Here is an 18471-nt window from a genome sequence, read left to right on the forward strand (position 1 = left end):
ATGGCCAGAGACCCCTGCCCCGACTTTTATTTTTTAAACCGAGTTGCAAATTCTGACTCTTGTGTTTCCCTTTGTCCCCACTTCTAGTCCTCAAAGGCTTCCAGAGCTTGGACGATTGTGGGGGGGAGCCTGGGAAACTCCTTACCAACGAACTAGTTTTTAAAGGGAGTAAGAAAATCTGTAACAGTTAAAGGGCTCATAAGAAAATTCTAGGAAAAGAATCTCTGGGATCAGCTACATAGCACAGGTCTAGCAATTAAAATCTTCCCGGGCCTTGTCTAGACAGTGCCCACTCAATTATTTTACAAATAAGAAAAGCAAAGTATTGCCCTGTTGCGGGGGTGGGGTGTGTGTGTGTGTAATTGCTTCGGGTTCTGTCTCCTCACAACAAACAATTGAAGCGACAGACAGACCAGCGTTATGGCCCTTGGACAGACGAGTGTCACAGCCCTGGGTTGGACTAGTGTTTCAGCTCTGCGTTACACCTGAGTTTTATTTAGATAGTAAAGGAAAAGACATCCTCAAGCTGTGAGGGTTTGCTGACTCAAAAGACCCAAAGAGAGGCCCCCAGCTCAATTTTGGCTCCTCTTTTTATATGTTTTTTCTCCTCCCCTCGGGCCTGCCCTATGTAAATTAGGCTAGGCAGGAGTGCTGTTTGTTTTACCTGAGGTCCTCACTCTCGTCCTCAGACCTTCCTTTGTTTTCTTTTCGCGGGCTTTTTCCTTCCTTGTCTTTTAGCCACTGCCATTCTGGACTCCTTTTTCCTATTCTAACTACCTAACCGTACTAAAATAGCATAAAACTCATGACATGGTGTGTTTGAGTGATCAAGGAATAGAGATTTAAAAATACTTGTCCTACAGTTGTAGGATCCTGCCAAGTATTTTTCACGCTTCGAACAACTGTTAACTAGGCAGAACATTTGCCTACCCCCTATACACGCACACACAGACACACACACACACACACACACACACACACACCACACATTCACCTACCCCCTACACATACACACACACACATTCACCTACCCCCTACACACACACACACACACACACACACACACACACACACTCACACTCACTCACTTTAGAGAAATAAGGAAAGAAGCTAACAGAGATTTGATAGATTATTTTTTGTTCTTGTATCCATGCCACAGTTCCATTATGTCTGGACATGTAAGTGTAAGAAGGAAGGACTTCCCTGGCAGTCCAGTGGTTAAAGGCCGCCCTTTCACTGCTGTGGGCCCTAGTTGGATCTCCAGGGGGAAACTAAGGTCCTAGAGCCAGGCCATGAAGCCAAAAGAAAAATAAAAATAAAACTTTAAGAAAGACTGTCATGGGCTAATTTGTCCCTTAAATCTCCAAGATGATTTTAATTTCTAGTAGTAGATAATTAAGCCATTGGTTGTGGTCTCTACATTTTTTTCTTTGTGGCTAGATGTAGCAATGGCACTTCCATGGCTACAGGTCAAACCAGATGTTCAAGGCAGATATTTTATCATCCATAGATAACGGCATCCAGTGGCTCTCACACAAAGACCATTCTTGGCTGGGTGAGTGTGCTTGACTTCCTAGCAGATTCAATGAGTGTTAGATGCCTGGATTAAGAAGTGGATAAACTACATTAGGGGAAGTTTTAGCCACATTATAACTTGCTGGGAGGCTGAGTTGGCAAAGGAAGAGAAAGATAACTATTACTGGATAACGTGACCCACTGCAGGGAACATAGGGGCCGAGTGAGCACCAGGAGGGCACCGAGCCAAACCTGGAAGCCTGGTAGGACTTTTGGCGGAAGAGAAGCAGAGCTGAAGAAGCTTAAGGCGGTTTGGCCCTCAGCAGGGACAGGGAGAGTCTGGGGGCCGCGCGGGCGAGGATAAAGAAATGCCGTTGCCGAAGTCGACTTAGTTCCTAAGTCATGTCCAACTCTTTGTGACCCTATAGACTGTAGCCCACCAGGCTCCTCTGTCCATGGGGTTTTCCCGGCAAGAATACTGGAGTGGGTTGCAATTTCCTTCTCCAGGGAATCTTCCCAACCCAGGGATGGAACCTGTGTCTCCTGCATTGGCAGGCACATTCTTTACCACTGAGCCACCAGGGAAGCCCAAAAGAAACGCTAGTTGGGTGTTAACCCTTCTTGGGTGGTCTAGACCATTGGAAAGAATACCTCAAGATGTAAAAGAGGCGGTGAAGGGCAGATGGTGTCTGTGTTCAGAGAAGAAAGATCCACTGGGCCGGCAGGGACCTCAACCGCATCAGGGATACTCTTGGTGCATCCTGGATTCCAGGCCAGTGCACCAGCCCACAGTCACTAATCACTGCTAATCCCATTGCTGCCGCCCCTCTCTTCACCTGACCAACTCTTGTGTGCCTTTCAGAACTGGGCTCTGGCCTCGCCTCCCATGATGCCATCCCTGACACTCCCAGGTTGCCTTGGATAGCATCTTCTCCTCCCCTCGGCCCCTGTGCTCACCTCTACCTAATACTTGTCCTACAGACAACAATGTCTGTTTACCCTACCAGACTGTGAGCTTCATTAGAGCGGGGTCTTTGTATCCCCAGCACCTACCACAGTGCCCAGAATGTAGTTGGCCCTGAATGTTTATAATATGAATGAACAGAGGGCAGACTAGACTGGAGAAATGGCCAGGTGTTCCGAAGGAGTCAAGAAGAGTGTTGTGAGACAGTGAAATGGGGGTAGGGGGACAAAATGAATGAAGGGAGTTAAAAGATACAAACTTTCAGTTATAAAATAAGTTCTGGGGCTGTAAGCTACAGCATGGTGACTATAGTTAACAATACTATATTGTATATTTGAAAGTTGCTAAAGGAGTAGGTCTTAAAAGTTCTTATCACAAGAAAAAAATGCTAACTCTGTATGGTGATGGTGTCAACTAGCTTATTGCAACCATCATTCTGCAATAGATACATGTTTATAAAATCATTATGTTGTACACCTAAAATCAATTTAATATTATAGGTCAATTATACCTTAATTAAAAAAAAAAAAAAAAACAGAAAAAGAACTGTAACTCAAGAAAGGTTTTCTTTACCTTTTCCAGATGCCTGTGATGGAATTTGACTGAGTCTGGCTGTGATGAATAAACTTCATTAATAAAAAGGAAACTCTCTGGCCCATTAGTGCCTTAATTCTTGGAATACCCATAAAGTTATTTAAAGATAAGCAGTCACAGGCTGTTTTGAACATTTGTCCAGGCAGATAGGCTGGTCTTGAGCCCAGCTGTCTTGTAGTTTCCAGATTTCCACCACTCCGCATCCTTTGCCTTTCTGTGCACAGGGCTTCTCTCATTTCTTCCTCTGGTTTCCAGTGCCTTCCCTACCCTCAGCTTGTTATGCTATGCTTGAAAAAGACCTTAACAGCCTGATCAGTGTGAATTTTAACCACAATTCCTAGGGATTCAAATGGTCTTCAGGGCAGACACTAGTATGTAAGTTTTATTTGTCAATGTGGAGTAAAAGACAAGTCCTAATCAAGCAATTTCAAGCATCAGAAAGTTGATGGGGATAAAATCTTTTAAGTTTACAGTAAGTAGTAAGACATCAGGTGTAAGGTAGAGGTTCTCATCTGACTAGCCTTATTCAAGGTCACAAGGGATAGGTACATTATCAGTTTTCCAAATCCATGTGCTTCCCAGAATCCTTATGGTCTTCCCCTCCTCTATGCCCTAAAGTTGTCAACTAAAAAAACATTTCACAACCTAAATGTTAAGAGTTATGTTTCACAGATCACCAGCCCAGGTTGGATACATGAGACAAGTGCTCAGGGCTGGTGCACTGGGAAGGCCTAGAGGGATCGGGTGGGGAGGGAGGTGGGAGGGGGGATCGGGATGGGGAACACATTTAAATCCATGACTGATTCATATCAATGTATGGCAAAAACCGCTACAATATTGTAAAGTAATTAGCCTCCAACTAATAAAAATAAATGGAAAAATGAATAGATCACATCCTGGGCCATAAATCTGGTCTTGGAAAATTCAAAAAAATTGAAATCATTCCAGTCATCTTTTCTGACCACAGTGCAGTAAGATTAGATCTCAATTACAGGAAAAAAATTGTTAAAAATTCAAACATATGGAGGCTAAATAACACGCTTCTGAATAACCAACAAATCATAGAAGAAATCAAAAAAGAAATCAAAATATGTATAGAAATGAATGAAAATGAAAACACAACAACCCAAAACCTATGGGACACTGTAAAAGCAGTGCTAAGGGGAAGGTTCATAGCATTACAGGCTTACATCAAGAAACAAGAAAAAAGCCAAATAAATAACCTAACTCTACACCTAAAGCAATTAGAGAAGGAAGAAATGAAGAACCCCAGGGTTAGCAGAAGGAAAGAAATCTTAAAGATTAGGGCAGAAATAAATGCAAAAGAAACTAAAGAGACCATAGCAAAAATCAACAAAGCTAAAAGCTGGTTTTTTGAAAAAATAAACAAAATTGACAAACCATTAGCAAGACTCATTAAGAAACAAAGAGAGAAGAACCAAAGTAACAAAATTAGAAATGAAAATGGAGAGATCACAACAGACAACCCTGAAATACAAAGGACCATAAGAGACTACTACCAGCAGCTCTATGCCAATAAAATGGACAACTTGGATGAAATGGACAAATTCTTAGAAAAGTATAACTTTCCAAAACTGAACCAGGAAGAAATAGAAGATCTTAACAGACCCATCACAAGCAAGGAAATCGAAACTGTCATCAAAAATCTTCCAGCAAACAAAAGCCCAGGACCAGATGGCTTCACAGCTGAATTCTACCAAAAATTTAGAGAAGAGCTAACACCTATCTTACTCAAACTCTTCCAGAAAATTGCAGATGAAGGTAAACTTCCAAACTCATTCTATGAGGCCACCATCACCCTATTTCCAAAACCAGACAAAGATGCCACAAAAAAAGAAAACTACAGGCCAATATCACTGATGAACATAGATGCAAAAATCCTTAACAAAATTCTAGCAAACAGAATCCAACAACATATTAAAAAAAATCATACACCATGACCAAGTGGGCTTTATCCCAGGAATGCAAGGATTCTTTAATATCCGCAAATCAATCAATGTAATACACCACATTAACAAATTGAAAGATAAAAACCATATGATTATCTCAATAGATGCAGAGAAAGCCTTTGACAAAATTCAACACTCATTTATGATTAAAACTCTCCAGAAAGCAGGAATAGAAGGAACATACCTCAATATAATAAAAGCTATATATGACAGACCCACAGCAAGCATCACCCTCAATGGTGAAAAATTGAAAGCATTTCCCCTGAAATCAGGAACAAGACACGGGTGCCCACTCTCACCACTACTATTCAACATAGTGTTGGAAGTTTTGGCCACAGCAATCAGAGCAGAAAAAGAAGTAAAAGGAATCCAGATAGGAAAAGAAGAAGTGAAACTCTCGCTGTTTGCAGATGACTTGATCCTCTACATAGAAAACCCTAAAGACTCTTCCAGAAAATTACTAGAGCTAATCAATGAATATAGTAAAGTTGCAGGATATAAAATTAACACACAGAAATCCCTTGCATTCCTATATACTAACAATGAAAAAACAGAAAGAGAAATTGAGGAAACAATACCATTCACCATTGCAACAAAAAGAATAAAATACTTAGGAGTATATCTACCTAAAGAAACAAAGGACCTATACATAGAAAACTATAAAACACTGATGAAAGAAATCAAAGAGGACACAAACAGATGGAGAAACATACCGTGTTCATGGATTGGAAGAATCAATATTGTCAAAATAGCTATTCTACCCAAAGCAACCTATAGATTCAATGCAATCCCTATCAAGCTACCAACGGTATTTTTCACAGAACTAGAACAAATAATTTCACAATTTGTATGGAAATACAAAAAACCTCGAATGGCCAAAGTAATCTTGAGAAAGAAGAATGGAACTGGAGGAATCAACCTGCCTGACTTCAGACTCTACTACAAAGCCACAGTCATCAAGACAGTATGGTACTGGCACAAAGACAGAAATATAGATCAATGGAACAGAATAGAAAGCCCAGAGATAAACCCACGAACCTATGGACACCTTATCTTTGACAAAGGAGGCAAGGATATACAATGGAAAAAAGACAACCTCTTTAACAAGTGGTGCTGGGAAAACTGGTCAACCACTTGTAAAAGAATGAAACTAGAACACTTTCTAACACCATACACAAAAATAAACTCAAAATGGATTAAAGATCTAAATGTAAGACCAGAAACTATAAAACTCCTAGAGGAGAACATAGGCAAAACACTCTCCGACATAAATCACAGCAAGATCCTCTATGACCCACCTCCCAGAATATTGGAAATAAAAGCAAAAATAAACAAGTGGGACCTAATGAAACTTAAAAGCTTTTGCACTACAAAGGAAACTATAAGTAAGGTGAAAAGACAGCCCTCAGATTGGGAGAAAATAATAGCAAATGAAGAAACAGACAAAGGATTAATCTCAAAAATATACAAGCAACTCCTGCAGCTCAATTCCAGAAAAATAAATGACCCAATCAAAAAATGGGCCAAAGAACTAAACAGACATTTCTCCAAAGAAGACATACAGATGGCTAACAAACACATGAAAAGATGCTCAACATCACTCATTATTAGAGAAATGCAAATCAAAACCACAATGAGGTACCATTACACGCCAGTCAGGATGGCTTCTATCCAAAAGTCTACAAGCAATAAATGCTGGAGAGGGTGTGGAGAAAAGGGAACCCTCTTACACTGTTGGTGGGAATGCAAACTAGTACAGCCACTATGGAAAACAGTGTGGAGATTTCTTAAAAAACTGGAAATAGAACTGCCATATGACCCAGCAATCCCACTTCTGGGCATACACACTGAGGAAACCAGATCTGAAAGAGACACATGCACCCCAATGTTCATTGCAGCACTGTTTATAATAGCCAGGACATGGAAGCAACCTAGATGCCCATCAGCAGACGAATGGATAAGGAAGCTGTGGTACATATACACCATGGAATATTACTCAGCCATTAAAAAGAATTCATTTGAATCAGTTCTAATGAGATGGATGAAACTGGAGCCCATTATACAGAGTGAAGTAAGCCAGAAAGATAAAGAACATTACAGCGTACTAACACATATATATGGAATTTAGAAAGATGGTAATGATAACCCTATATGCAAAACAGAAAAAGAGACACAGAAGTACAGAACAGACTTTTGAACTCTGCGGGAGAAGGAGAGGGTGGGATGTTTTGAAAGAACAGCATGTATACTATCTATGGTGAAACAGATCACCAGCCCAGGTGGGATGCATGAGACAAGTGCTCCGGCCTGGTGCACTGGGAAGACCCAGAGGAATCGGGTGGAGAGGGAGGTGGGAGCGGGGATCGGGATGGGGAATATGTGTAAATCCATGGCTGATTCATATCAATGTATGACAAAACCCACTGAAATGTTGTGAAGTAATTAGCCTCCAACTAATTAAAAAAAAAAAGAAAGAAAGAAATGGAAAAATAAATAAAGGGAAGGACAGCTCAAAAAAAAAAAAGAGTTATGTTTCATTTGATGTCAATTTTCAGGAGGCAGCATCTCAAGTAATCCTGAGAGAACTGTTTGGAGAAGGTGAGGGGTGGTGGTGGGGAGTCAGGATATATAGAAATTTTGCAACAAAGGGCAGGTAGTCAGAAGTCAAAAGGTTATTAACAATAAAGAAAACCAGGTAGCTCAAGTTAAGGAATTTAGTGCTTTTTCTATGCATGAGAAGGTGAGGAGCCTGGGCTCACTGAAATCATTCCTTTGACATGCACCTCACCTGTCTGGGGCCAGTATCCTTTGATTTCACAACCTGGATTCCCTCAGGGCTCACTAGCTCACTGTTCAGTGGTGGCTGCAATCTCTGATGACTGTGATAGCCTTTGTTTACTGATACGGCAGGAAATACCCCATTTATCAAAGCGCTGTGGAACATAACTGACTTCAGGCCTGCCAATAATATAGGAGTCTGCCCTGTTGTAGAGAGAATTAGAAGAGACCCTGACATCCCTCTGGTAACTGTCCTGCCTTCTGACAACACATACACAGTCATAATGCCACTGCATTTACTAAATTGTACTATTTTCACCAATTCCCAAATTTGGAGAGCCAAACTTGAGAAATGTATTATTCAAGTGACTCAGTTTGGTTGCTTTCAGCTAGCTACAGAAAGTCAGGCTAATTATTAGCAAAGAACTGTATTGCCAAACAGATATGTTTGCCTTGGCTTACTTAGGCCAATTTATCAGAAATTCTAATGGGGGTGGTTGTTGGTTTATAGGGCTTCTCAGATGTTGTTAGTGGTAAAGAACCCAGTGCAGGAGACGTAAGAGGCTCGGGTTCTATCCCTGGGTTAGGAAGATCCCCTGGAGGAGGGCACAGCAACCCACTCCAGTATTCTTGCCTGGAGAATCCCATGGACAGAGGAGCCTGGAGGGCTACAATCCATCGGGTTGCACAGAATCAGACATGACTAAAGCAGGTTAGTACGTGCAAATGTGGGTTGATAGCAGTGAGATTATCAAAGAAGTGGAATTTTTGAGATTTTTACTCTATTTTTGACTGAGAATTTGCATTCTAAACTTTTAGGTCTTCAGAGGCAAATATTTACATGAATCATTAAAATGGTTTTTAAAGCTAAATATAAGCTAAATATCCAATTCAGTGTTGCTGACTTGTTCTTTTTCTTTACTGAAGTAATTTTGAAAATCATTTTTCATAGAAGTATAGATATTACCAAGTATTCTGGAAATTTTTTATAAAATAAAACCATGGTACCAGCCCCTGAAGTCTTTCATGTTCTGTCTTAACTCCTCTGTAATTCTTCTCTATAGTAATACGTATGTGATATCTGGAGCTGCAGCAATCATTTTGTGACCAAGATTAAGAAAGTCCCATGAGAAATATATTTCTCCTTCAATATTACAGAGCAGTAATATTGAAGGAGCCTGGCTCCTGATGACATTCTTGAGCAGATGCACCAGCCTTGGGCTGCCTACCTTTGTAGTAGTTGTTATACAGGAAAAAATAAATAAGGTACTAAAAAATAATAAATAAGGTACTGGTTGTCAGATTTTCTTTTACTTGAAGCTTAAGTCTTTCTAATACTCTAATTATTCCTCCTTTGCTCAGATGCCCACCCTGGAAGCAATCAACAATAGCTAAGGATAGGAGATAGGATCATGTTAAGACACAGGGGACCTCCCTCTGTAATTAGTGTTGAAGAGAATGGGCGGTGAGTGTGGGATGTCATTTCTAGAAAAGGGGATATATGATAAGCAAATGATATTATAAATGCCTACTTTAGAGAGAAGTTTTTGAAGATGATTCCAGCTATTGAGCCAGTGTAGATCTAAAATTAACAAAAATATGAAATTCAGAAAGAGAGGAGACAGGAGGTAATCACTTTGATCCAGGCAGTTATTGAAAGAGTTGTTTCCACCAGCTTAGCTGAAGCTCTCCGGATGTTCATTTGTGTGAATGCAGGAGTTCCACTTCTTTCCACCCACCCCTTCACTACACTATGTTCTCAACATTCATTAAAAATATCATGAGTCAACTGAAAAGAGGGGGTTGGGGGAGTCATTTTGGAAAATGTCAGGAAAAAAGTGTGACATATGCAAGTGTCCATTCTGTTAGGCAGTCAAGGAACAATGGGCGTTAGATTGCTATTGAGTAATCCTAAAGAGCAGACAGAAATGAGAATAACAATAACATTTCTCCTGGGTACCTGCCTCCATGATGACTTCACGACACTTGCAACCGGTGGTTTTTGCATAAGAGATGAAAGCTGCTCCTCCCATTTATGTCATGGAGAATTCTTCTCAGGTGGTGGATGGACTAGAATGCTGCTGCTGCTGCTGCTAAGTTGGTTCAGTCGTGTCTGACTCTGTGCAACCCCATTGACAACAGTCCACCAGGCTCCTCCGTCCATGGGATTTTCCAGGCAAGAGAACTGAAGTGGGTTGCCATTGCCTTCTCCAATGGGCTAGAATACTGTCTTGGAAAAGGAGAGGGTAACAGGCAGGAAGGCTAGGGGCCCCCAAAAGGAGGAACTAGAATGCAAGTGTCAGATATTTTTTATCTCTCTCTTAAGTGGCAGGACAAAAAAAGCTACAAGTGTCAGATTTTTTTTTCCCTTCTCTATACAAAATTAAAAGGAGGTTTCTTTTAGAATTCTGTCTTGCCATGATGGTACCTAGTTCCACCGGAACTTAACTTTTCTCAAACCTTGAGCTAACCAATGTGTTTTTCTATGGAAATATTCTTCTTAAGCTATGTTTCTTTCTTCAAGTCAGTTCTGCCTAAGACTCAGAACCTATAATGGCTCAACAAACCAGTGTGTTTTACCCATGGAAATGTTCTCTTAAGGTATGTTAATGAGCCTATGTATTTGCTTGGAAACCTGTCTTTCTTCAAGATTCAAGTCGATCATTTTATGGCCCAGGATGACTTACCTTGTGCCATTGTTATCTCAAAATGAATGTTGTGGGAAAGGGGCCTGATGCCACTCTCTGAGATTTAAGACATTTCCTTTCTCTATAATTGGAGAGCCTGCTGATAGGTATATAACTCCTTGCTAAAAACTAGCAATGGGGCATTCTTTCTGCCCCCTTCTGATGGTCTCTGTCAGAAGCTTTCTCTCTTTTACAGTTTAATAAAGCTTTATTACATAAAAACTGTGAGTGATCAAGCCTTGTCACCGGCCCTGGATCAAATTCCTCTCCTCCGGAGGCCAAAAATCCAGGCATCTTTCATGGCTCAGCAGCAACCTTTCAGAAAAATATACATTTAAAGCCTTTTAACTTAAACCCATTAAACCCAAACATTTTAGTAAGTTTAGGAGTCAAGAATCAGTTTCGTTTTTTCTCTGCCTCTATCTAGAGTGACCTTTTCTCTCGTATCTATCTGTTTAGCTCAGACCAGGAGCTGCTTCTAGAAGTGATGGGGTTGAATGAGTGTAGAGGGAGAGAGAAGTACATTTAAAACACTTCCCTCATTACAGACACATTGAACTCAAGATCCTGGTGGTCTGTGTAAACTGAAATGTGGGTCTAGAGAGGCATAAGGACTGAAAGGGGAGATTTATGAGATGCCCATAGCTAAAGTGATGAAAAGTTCACAGAATAACTTTGAAACAGAGGGATGAAGGGCTCAAAGTTAGATGACAGGGCACCAGACACATTTAGGGACAAAAGAAACAAGAAGTCTTATGTCCTAGAGGCATGCGATGGGGAGCCAAGGAGGAAAGTGTGGCCAGTGGATAGAAAGCTGCACCTTCTGACCAGAGAGCTTAGTGCTGAGTCCTGGATACTAGAAATTATGAAATCACTGGATTCCTTTGCCACAAGAGCTTCAGAAAACCAGAGGAGAGGGGAGGTAATTTAAAAGAAGGCATAGAACAATAGTAGCTTGGGTAGGCACTTATAAGCCTGATCTTTTGTCTGAGTTGGAAGACTTGAGCATGCTTTTGTTTTTTGCTGAGAAGAGTGAGGCAACAGAGAGAACTAAAAATGCAAGAATAGGCACCATCAGGAGACCCCGTGGCCAGACCCAAGGTTTAATTCCTTTGCTCCTTTTCCCAAATTGAACCATTCAACCTCCAGTAAGACAGCACAAAGGTCAAGGGGAATAGGAATGAGGATGGAGGGAAAAGATTAAATACTTTTGGTCCTAATATATGTAGCTTCAAGGGATCAGGCTTTCTTGCTCTAAGTATTTGACGACCACCGCCCCCCCCCACCCTCATTCCAACCAGTTCTGAGGCAGCCTGTCCTAGTCTCCACTGTAATCAAGAGGTTATGAGAACTTTGTGGGATAATTATTCTCAGTCATACTGAGTCCTGGTCATTCATTCTTCCTATAGACATTTATTTAGCACCTTCTATGTGCTATGTTGAAAACAACCCCATAAAAGAAAGAGCCACTGTTACTACCTTCACATGATGGATCAAGAAACTGAAGCTTAGGTTTAGACATAGAGCAAGCGTGGAGTTTGTTTCTGATGTTTTAACATTACTTTACTATCTGATTCAGAGTCATTCTACTAAAACAATGAGACCAATGTTTTCTAAATCCCTACATCTTGCTAGAAACTTCAGAGTACACAAAGGAGCTAGTACCCTCTCCCACTCTCCTAGAAAGAAATTCCATTTGAGCCACCAGACAATCTCCTTAAATGAAATATCACACAGTCAGTACCCATTTTGCATGGTACTTTGGGATCATAAAAATGACCATGTGAACAGAAGCCTAACAAATCAATCTTAATAGTCAATGTGAAAAAAGAACTGACTGTTCTGTAATCTTTAAAATATTTTGTCAAAACATTAAAGATTTGGTTACTGTAAGTTATAAATTAAAAAATATCAAAACTAATATTTACTTAGTATCCTTCAATTTAAAACATTAGAAACATTCAGAAGTAAAGTGTTTTATTTCTTTGTACTTATCAAGAATAGTTTTGGGAATTGCCTGGCTATCCAGTGGTTAGGACTCTGTCCTTTCACTGCACATGGGTTCAGTCCCTGGCTGGGAAACTAAGATATTGCAAGTAGGGAGATGTAGCCAAAAAAAAAAAAAAACTGCCTTTTTTGTTGTATATTTTGCAATATGAAACAAGCATCTTTTCTATTCCTTGGTGAATTGTCAGTCTCCTTTCTAAGTTTGTATTAGCTTCCTTTATTTTATCCTTGAACTTTTGGTATTTTCACATATTCCAAGAGTTCTGTAATGTGACAATATCTTGTTTGTTTCTTTGTTTACCACCAACATTTCCTCTGGGACGTCTTTATCTGGCTTGTCATAACCACTTTTTTCATCTATGTCAATAAGTTAACCTTCACGAAGTTCCTGTGATGCTTAATGTTATGTGTCAACTTGGTTGGGCCACTGTGTCCAGATATTTAGTCACATTCTTGAATTGCACCATCAGCTTTCACCTAGGTCCCCAGTACACTTGTTCACTCAGCACATTTTCACTTGTTGGCCTCCATAGTCACGTGAACCAACTCTTTAAAATACGTCTCTCACTGTGTGTGTGTGTGTGTGTGTGTGTGTGTGTGTGTGTGTGTGTATGCACGTCCTATTTATTCTGTTTCTCTGGAGAACATGGACTAACAGTTCCTCTAGCTAAGCATCTGTGTCTCGAACAGTGGCAGTGATGACATTTCCTTGATCAGCTTTTTCTAATTCCATTTATATTCAATTAGACTTTCACTTTTTGTTTCTTTACTCCACTTTCATCTCTATTGTCCAATTATCATTTTTGTAAAATGTCACATGGGTTTATCACTGGTAGACAAAGAAGCAACGTAGCTACACACTTTGCTCTCTGTATGTAAACTGAGCAGCAGATGTGCAGTGGCCAGTCACCAACAACCCTTCTTTTTTTAATTTTTATTTTATATTGGAGTATAGTTGATTGACAATGTTGTGATAGTTTCGGGTGCACGGCAAAGTGATTCAGTTATACTGATGTGCATACATCTATGACCCCATTTTTTTCAAATTATCTTCCCATATAGGTTATTAAAGAATATTGAGTAGAATTCCTAGAGCTACACATTAGGTCCTCATTGATTACCTGTTTTTAAAAACAATCCATCTTATTTATTTTTAGTTGCACTGGATCTTTGTTGCTGCATGCCGGCTTTCTCTAGCTGCAGTGAGCAAGGGCTATTCTTCATTGCCACGCGTGGACTTCTTATTGTGGTGACTTCTCTCATTGCAGAGCACAAGCTCTAGGCACACAGGCTTCAGTAGTTGCAACACTCAGGCTCGGTAGTTGTGTTGCATGGGCACAGCTGTTCCACGGCATGCGGGATCTTCCTGGACCAGGGATCCAACCTGTGTCCCCTGCATTGGCAGGCAGATCTCCATCCATTGTGCTGCCAGGAAAGTCCTAATTATTTATTTTATATGTAGTAGTGTATATGTGGTAATCCCAACTTCCCAATGTATCCCTCCCCCAGCCCCATTTCCTCTTTGGTAAGCATAAGTTTGTTTTTGAAGTCTGTGAGTCTGTTTGTATTTTAAGTATAAGTTTGTTTGTATCATTTTTAAAATCCCACATATAAGTGATTTCATATGGCATCTGTCTTTGTCAGACATATTGCACTTAGTATGATCATTTCTAGGTACACCCAAGTTGCTGCAAATGGCATTATTTCATTTTTTATGGCTGAGTGATATTCCATTATATATATGTACTACATCGTTTTTATCCATTCCTCTGTCACTGGACATTTAGGTTGCCACCAACAGACTTTCAAAAAAAGTAATGTGATTGGTCAGTGAATAGCATGTGCGTCTGTTATCTGTGTAGTGATCTGTGGACTGAAGAGCTAGCACCAAGTTTGTACTTTATATATCCATCTCTATCTCTGTCTACCACTTATACATGTGTGTGTGTAGGTGGGTGTGTGAGTGTAGTAACTGAAATTTGAACTGTGTGGTTGGGCAACCAGTCATATTTAACTAAAGCACAGTAACTAACTTAAATGTATGCATACTGAAGCCATGCAACACAAGGACTGCTTCTATTTACTTTCGAACTGATTGTCTAGGTCCATAAATCTCTACTATGAAGGACAGTCCCTTGGACAGCAAAGAGATCAAACCAGTCAATCAACCAGATCAAAACAGATCAAACCAGATCAAACTAGATCAAACCAGTAAAGAAAATTAACCCTGACTATTCATTGAAAGGACTGATGCTGAAGCTGGAGCTCCAATACTGTGGCCACCTGATTCAAAAAGCTGACCCATTGGGAAAGACCCTGATAAAGCTTGAGCGCAGGAGGAGAAGGGGGCAAAAGAGGATGAGATGGTTGGATGACATCACCCACTCAATGGACATGAGTTTGAGCAAACTCTAGGAGATAGTAAAGGACAGGGAAGCCTGGCATGCTGCAGTCCATGGGGTTTCAAAGAGTCATACACGACTGAGCAACTGAACAACAACTCTGATGGATAAGAAAACAGGTTCTCAACTGAATCAGCAGCACCTATGTAAAAGTTGTATCATTTCATTAACTGTTATTTTTGAAATACCAGATAGTTGCTTTCTGGCCTATTTTCCGTGAATAGCTGGCTGCTTAGAAAATCACATAAAAATGTTCAAATATAGAAGGTGGTTTGTGGTACAGACAGCTATTTGTCCACTGAAAATCCATTCTCCAATTCTTCCTTGAATTATGAAAGTCAAAGTTTTATTGCAGCATATAGCTCTCTCACTAAAGACTACATTCCCACCCTCCCTTGAAGATTATGGCCAAATTCTGGCCTATGGGATGTGAGCAAAATTGTTGCATGCCACTTCTGGGTTTGTCATTAAAAGGAAAGGATGTGTTCTTCCCTGGCCATTTTTCCATTGGTTAGGATACAGATGGAAGTGGATCAGCTATTCTGAACCCCAAATGGAATTTGTATGTTGAGTGTAGCTGTCAGAGCTACTATCTCTGAATAGTTATATTAGAGAGAATAAACGTCAATCTTGCTTTAGCCACTACATTTTGGGATCTTCTTGTTATAGACATTTAATTCTAACTAATGGATGGTTTCCTGTTTGGCAATAAGCAATAGTGTAACACAATAATACAGGGGATTTACATATATTTATATCACACTGAAGAGTTAATTGATTCTCTTCCCTTCCAGCTCTAACTTAAAGAGGACAAGAAAAAACAGAAGGTTCTAAGTGTAATCCTCTTCTGAGAAAATAAATTGAGCAGACCCTGTTGAAGACAATTAATGATGTCATGAAGCCACCACAGATAGGATGAGTAAGATCTGTCCCTCTGCAGAGTGCATTTCATGTTTCACATTTAGCAGTTACTGTGCACTAAGGCTATGAACCTCTATTTCTAGTCATCAGACGTGCTGGGATGGAGGCTTCCAATAATTAAATTTCTAGGAGCTGCTAAAATCTGATGAGAGACAGTTACTGGAATAATTACATAATTTTTGTGGCAAAATAAATTTAATATAGTGTTAATCAGTTAAGTCGTTGACATGGAAATACTTTATCCTAATGCAGTTCTTAAAATCTGTGCATCATGAAATATGACTCTTCAGTAAGTGAAGTGAAGTGGCTCAGTCATGTCCGACTCTTTGGGACCCCTTGGACTATAGCCCACCAGGCTCCTCCGTCCATGGGATTTTCCTGGCAAGAATACTGGAGTGGGTTGCCATTTCCTTCTCCAGGAGATCTTCCTGACCCAGGGATTGAACCCAGGTCTCCAGCATTGTAGGCAGACGCTTTACCATCTGAGCCACTAGGGAAGTCAAGCAACAGATTAAAAAGATCTGATTTAACATGAACAAATGCATAACACTTCCTTTGTGCCTCAGCTGGTAAAGAATCCGCCTGCAATGCAGGAGACTTGGGTTTGATTCCTGGGTTTCGAAGATCGCCTGGAGAAGGAAAAGGCTACCCACTCCAGTATTCTGGCCTAGAGTTTCATGGACTGTGTTCGTTAGTCCACGGAGTCGCAATTTCAATTCGTCAATTCAATGTGTAACACTTGTGTATATGCACTAGAGGGCACTCACCTACTGTTTTCTAGTTGAGCAAAATGGTTTCAAACAAGCCTATTGAAGAATTACCTTAGAATCTTGTTTAAAATGTATACTCTTATACTATAAAGGAACCCTGTGAATCTGCATTTTTAGTAAGAGCTTATTATGAGGGACCGTGGTTAAGAGGATGGCTTGTGAAGCTTGACTGCCAGGATTTGAAACCTGGCTTTGACACTTGTGAACTTGGATAATTATTTAATCTCTCTTTACCTAAGCTTCCTTATCCGCCAGGTGGAGTCAGGAATAGCACCTATGTCTTAGGTTGTTGAAAAGATGAAGAGAGTTAACCTAGAACATACAATGTAATGCCTGGCAGTAAATATTCACCCTATTATTAAAAGTTTTTTGTTTGTTTGTGGTTTTGGTTTTTGGTTTACCCAAAGAGTTTTATTTGGGCAGCCCTGTGGACTCGGAGGGCCTGCACATAAAATAAGGTGTTGGGGCCTCTTGTTGGCGAAGTGTGGCTTGTGCTAGCAACACAGGGCCTGATGGGGCAGGGAGAAGTGGATCTTGGAGTAGCGGAACTGCTTGACTCCTGGTCAGTGGCACTTGCTGACCATGGCCTCCTCCACCTTCATGATCTGTATTCAATGTGCTCAGGCACCCACATCTCTGTCTGCAGGGATTGAGACAGGGCATGGTACATGTGTACATTCCCCCAAACCTCCCATCACATGTAGGGGAAGAGGGCACTCGGGGACCCAACGGCCACAGCCTCTGTCCCCAGCAGGCACTGGCTACCAGAGGTGTAGAACCTTCAAATTCATTTTGAGGGGCAAGGCCACAGCCTCCCAAAGGCATTAAAATCCACTTGGTACTAGCACCTTTGTTTAAACTACAGATAAGGAACAGCGGGCTTCACTAGGGGCTCAATGATAAGGAATCCACCTGCCAATGCAGGAGACTCAAGTTGGATCCCTGGGTCAGGAAGATCCCCTGGAGAAGGAAATGCAACCCACTCTAGAATCCTTGCCTGGGGAATCCCATGGACGTAGGAGTCTGCGGGGGCTACAGTCCATGGGATTGCAGAGTCAAACACGACTTAGTGACTCAACAAGAAACAGCAGTTTTCAGGTTTAGGTGCTTAGAAGTATCTTTTTAATAAAGATGCACATTGATTTTGTTGCAAGAAGACTTGAGAGCTACTCATGAGCAACACAAGACTATTTTAAAAAGAAAAAAGAAGATATTCTCAACATTCTACCCAGCTGGGCTAAAACTTCAGGTTCTGACCCCCAGCTAGAGTGATCACAGAATGGGAAGAACCAAAGGTACAGGATAAAGCTGGTGTGTGTCTGTTCTGCCAAACAGTTTTTACTTCAGTCAGGAGTCAATGGAAATTCATCTCAGGCATTGAGGCAGAAGATGGCATAATCAGGTCTATATTTGAGATGGATTACTCTGCAAGCAGAGTGGGAGTTGGAATGTGTGGGGTTACACTGGAGGCAGATGGGTGAGGGGGCTCGGGAAGATGCAACGCTTCTCCTTTTCCAGCCCAGAGAACGGTCTCCAGAAAGCATTGCAATTATCCACATTAGTGATTCTAGTATTAACAATTTGAACCTTGTAAATCTTTTCTTCTTAGGTGAAAATAGAGTGGAGTTTGTAATGAAGCACTCTGTGCCAACCCTACCCGATGTTTTTACACACTAGAGCATACACAGTGCCCGGCAGGCATCCTCCCTAAGTTTTGAGGCAGCCAGTCCTGCAGAGAAGACTCATTAGCTATGCAGTCATCAAGGAAAAACGGGACTGCTTTCCACGATACCAGAGGCTATGAAAGGACCACATTCTGTGTCTCAACTGGTGAGCCTGTCGAGGTTGGGGTCGATTTCCAGG

General features: G+C 40.9%; 1 non-coding gene across 1 annotated transcript; it reads right to left on the reverse strand.

The window, feature by feature from the left end:
• Window positions 1-17376: 17376 nt before the first annotated feature.
• Window positions 17377-17504, reverse strand: LOC133050266 (small nucleolar RNA SNORA68). Its single transcript, XR_009691580.1, has one exon. It is a non-coding gene; the product is annotated as a small nucleolar RNA SNORA68 (small nucleolar RNA).
• Window positions 17505-18471: the final 967 nt, after the last annotated feature.

This window comes from Dama dama, chromosome 31 (assembly GCF_033118175.1).
Source record: "Dama dama isolate Ldn47 chromosome 31, ASM3311817v1, whole genome shotgun sequence".
Classification (NCBI taxonomy): Eukaryota; Metazoa; Chordata; class Mammalia; order Artiodactyla; family Cervidae; genus Dama; species Dama dama.